Genomic DNA, 4,591 nt, shown 5'->3' on the forward strand with positions numbered 1-4,591 from the left:
ACCAACAAAAAACGAATTACATGTTAGAGGAGACGGGATCCCATGACACGAAAGAAGTCCGGTGGGTTGCATCATGCATATATAAGCTAACGACGGACTAGTCGGCCAATCCCACCACCGCACAGCCACAGCAAACAGGGATGGGGTAATGGGGACAGGAGAACACACGGCACCGCCATCGCGCTTTGCCACCGCCGCCCTTTCGCCACCGCCACCGCGCGCCTACCTTCCGCCGCCCCCCTTTCGCCACCGCGACCCCGCATATACCGCGACACCCTCTCCCACCCTTTCCTCGCCCCCTCCTTTTGGCACCGCCCGTTCGCCACCGCCACCGCCCCCCTTCTTCACTTAATTAATTTGTTTTGACTACATGTTTTCAGGACTGACATATGGCGGACGATAGAGCTGACCCGATTCTGGCCAACTATGATCCGGAAGCTGAAGACCATATGTTCGGCATCATAAAAGGCGATATTCTATATGTGCCGACCGGAGAAGAAGAAGATGATATCTCTTCTTATCTGAACCTTGAGGGTGAAGATGAAGGGCGCCGTCGACAGCGAGATGATGCCGAAGAAACGTCGATAAACGACGATCTTCAATTGGAAGTAGCAACCACCTCCGGCGCCGAGGTATATATATATACATATTGAGCGTCTGGTGATACAACTAACTGATTTGAATAAATGTGTGTGTACTAACGCGCGCGACTCTCTTTCTTATTTTAGCCCTCGGCCGGATCGTCGAAAAAATCGAGTACGTCGTCAAAGCGTGGCGCAACCAAGACGATGAAAGCAGGAGAAACATGCACCATCGATGTTGTCGACGAAGAAACCGGCAGGCCGCTGGAGCCCAGCAAGAACGCCACCAAGTTTGTCAGCCAATGCGGAGCCGTTGTTAGAGACAACGTCTCGATCACCCGCCAGGAGTGGAATGAGCCAAAGAAGGCATGTGTTGGTTTCACTTTTGTCGAGAAGAGAGAAAAAAAAGATTGCTTCAACAAGCTTATGGAACATTTCGTTCTACCTCCGGAATACCGCAAATACGATGAGGAGGGTAACAAGATTGCGGAAAACAAGAAGAGGCGCAAGCTACTCAAACAGTTCGCTCTTTCTAGGATGGCCAACGCATTCCGGAAATACAAGCAAAATCTAGCCCATGACTTTGTCAACCAGGGCAAGACTCCGGATTTCAAAGGACAATATGAGAAACTGCAACATGATTGGCCAGAATTTGTGAAGCAAAAGAAATCGGAGCAGTTCCTTGAACTATCGAAAAAAAATAAGGAAAATGCGGCCAAGAAGGAGTACAATCATAAAATGGGGCCAGGAGGGTATCGCTTTTGGCAGCCTAAGTGGGAGAAGATGGAGAACGAGCTGAGGGCGCGAGGAATCCGTCCAGGTACGGAGGGATGGGACCCAAGGGCCAAAAGCTGGTGGTACGGGCATGGGGGATCGCTGAACCCGGAGACAGGGGAGTGTGTTTATCAGGGCAAAATAATTACACCCACCCAAAAGCTTATTGAGGCAATGAGGGAGGCTCAAGAGGGGAGGATCGTGTTCAACAGAGAGAACGACGCCCTGACAAAAGCCCTCGGGAATCCTGAACACGGAGGACGTATACGAGGCATGGGGCCCATTCCGTGGAAAATAGGGTTCCCCCAGAACGATGACCCGTACGGTTACAGAAGCCGTAAGAGAAAGATGGATCGGGATGCAGATGTTGTGGCGAAGTTGGTAACTGAAATGGATGTAATGAAGAAAACCGTGAGTGTACTAGTCGCCGAAAGAGATGCAGCTCGGGCGCAGCATGCTGAAGATCATCCAATGGATCTCGGAAGGCAGCAGCGGAGAAAAAGCAGCGTGGCTTCCACGGAGGCCTCACCGGCTGGTGCACCGACGATAGAAATTACTGCACCGGAGCCTCTGGTGGTCGAAATTACTGCACCGGAGCCTCCTCGCTACCCCGTGGACGATATAAAGGAGATGAAAGCATGTCATCTGTATTATCCTATCGGGAACATGTCCATGAAGGTAGCCATCGGCAGTGCTTTGCCACCTGGAGCACTCCACCACAACAACCCCATTCAAGATGGCTATGCTCGTGTCACGGTGGAGGAGATAGTCCAAGGGTTTGAGGACCTGGACATTGACATTGCTACACCTGAAGGGGTGAAAAGACTTGGAGATGTCAAGCGCCAGTTCATTCTATGGCAGAAGAAATTTATCAAGTTTCCAGGCGAGGCGCCAACAAGTCCACCCCCGTACGGTGGTGGTGCTGGCGGTGGCGGGGACGGTGGCGGTGGCGGGGGCGCTGCCGGGGGCGGTGGCGGTGACGCTGGCGGTGGTGCTACACCAACAACACCCCATTCACGTCCCCCGACGCCGCCGCCCCCCCGCCCGCGATCGGCGGGGGAGCAGACACCGGGACCGCCCCCCAATCCACCTCCGGCGAAGAAGCAGAAGCAGTCCTGGGTTATTAACCCGGACCCTTACGTACCTAAGAAAACAAAGGTACCGGAGGTATCACTGAAGCCTCTCCCCACGAGGCCTTGGGAAAGTAGTGCCGAGGAAGTCGAGGCGGGCGCGGCTGCTGATTTAGAGAAATGGAAGGCGAGCGTCAAGAAGAAAATAGAGGGGGGCGAGCCCAAGCCAGTATATTCTGACAAGGAAAAGCAGTGGGCTAAGTCATTTTTGAACACACCGTCCCAAGCCGCGAAGAATCTGCCTGACGACTATTTACGTGAACTTCGTAGGCAAGCACTCGCGTTCAAGAACAGGAAAGAGTTGGCGGAGAAGAAAGCCTTGAAGGACGAGGCCGAGTCAAAATTAGAAAGGGGGAAAGAAGTTGCCCAGCTCGGGGAACAAAGTAAACAATCGATCGCCCCGCTCATAGTGCAAGCCGCCGATCCGGATGCCCCCGATATCATAGCAGCTGCGGCAACACATGGATTGACTGTAACGAGTGCCAGAGAACAAGCGGCCGAGTTAGGTATCACTCTTCGTGCACTGCTAGGCCTTGATGAGGCGCCAATGAAGGACGTAGTATTTACATATGTGAAGAATGGCCCTCTCGTCGAGCCTGCGCAGGAAGGGGATCTACCTCGACAAATGCTAGGTCTGCTAAATTGGTACAAGGGTTACATAAAACATAAAAACGCCAAAGAGTATATCTATGCGGAAGTTAGATATGAGCATCACTTCAAACATTACTGGGTACAAATTCCTCTGAGTGAATTGTTCCAGCTGTTCAATCTGCGCGACCTCGACAAATCTATCATCAGTTGCTACGTTCTGTAAGTGATTTTATTAATTCTACCCCATCTCGTTCATTGCCTGCACTGTCCTAACTATCTTGTTGTGTACGCTATTATGCAGAATGAAGAAGCGGGAAATGCGAATAAGGAACATCCATGATGTTGGGTTCATTGACCCACACATCGTTAATTCATATGTGTTAGAACACCACCCCGCCGACGTGGAGGAAGACCTGTGGCGGTTTATTAGAAAACAGCAACAGAAAAGTGATATTCTATTTCCTTACCATTTTGGGTGAGTGTTTCTGTCTTGAGCACATTCTCTTTTGTTTACTCCATGCATGGTATGTGGCTAATCGATGAGTTATGCATGACTGTGCATGTATCGTGTCCGCAGGTTCCACTGGATTCTTATGGTAATTAAAGTTCAGACCTCCTCAGTTCTCGTCCACGACTCTCTGAATATGGATCCGGCGCTTTGGGGCGACATGAGAAAAATGATGCAAAAGTAATTATTTTCATTCATTTGCGCTCTATATCGATCGGCCTATTTCGTTCATCATTTCCTAATATCAAGTAACTAATTAATAACTCTCTTGTTTATTTAATTTTCTTTGCCTCGTAGGGTTTGGAGACGGTTCGTAGATACCAAGGTCGGTGAATTCAAAAAGGAGCTACATTTTAAAATGGTAGTGCCGACGACTGGGGATATTCAGCCACCGGGGACCAATCTATGTGGATACTATGTTTGTGAGAGGATCCGGAGATACTGCAATGAGCGGGACCAGACGTGTGAGAACAACATCCTGAGGAATAACCTCCGGAAGACGCTTAGTCCAGAAGCTCGCTTCCGACCACTTCAAGAGGAACTAGCTGGATGGTTGGCGAGGGAAGTCATCGATCCTAGAGGAGAACACTATTACGATGACGTAGAACTTTATATGCACCAGAATTTGTAACTAACTTGTTCAAAATTGTATATGGTCATCCGATATTGAATATATATTGTATATGGTCATCCGATATTGAATATATATTGTATATTCCTCTTGAATTCTTTTTGGTTCTAATTTCAAATTTGTTTGAAATTGTACATTCATATGCATGTATGTATACAGTACCGTAGAATATGTGAAACTCCTTCAAAATTAAAACCCAAAAGAAATAAAACAATACAAATTAAAAAGAAACCAGATTTAGGGGGAGGGGGGCTAAAACCCTAAACCCTGCGGAGGCCTTTAGTCGCGGTTGGCCAGAAGAACCGCGACTAAAGGTCCTCCGCCCTGGCGCTCGCCTGCGGCCCACGTGGACGGGCCTTTAGTCGCGGTTCGTAAG

At 49.5% G+C, this 4,591-nt stretch overlaps 1 long non-coding RNA gene across 1 annotated transcript; it reads left to right on the plus strand.

Moving 5' to 3' along the window:
• Positions 1-2,796: 2,796 nt before the first annotated feature.
• LOC139835242 (uncharacterized) lies at positions 2,797-4,264 on the plus strand. The gene is made up of 3 exons (XR_011751022.1): positions 2,797-3,295; positions 3,378-3,764; positions 3,882-4,264. It is a non-coding gene; the product is annotated as an uncharacterized lncRNA (long non-coding RNA).
• Positions 4,265-4,591: the final 327 nt, after the last annotated feature.

This window comes from Lolium perenne, chromosome 2 (genome assembly GCF_019359855.2).
Source record: "Lolium perenne isolate Kyuss_39 chromosome 2, Kyuss_2.0, whole genome shotgun sequence".
Lineage (NCBI taxonomy): Eukaryota > Viridiplantae > Streptophyta > Magnoliopsida > Poales > Poaceae > Lolium > Lolium perenne.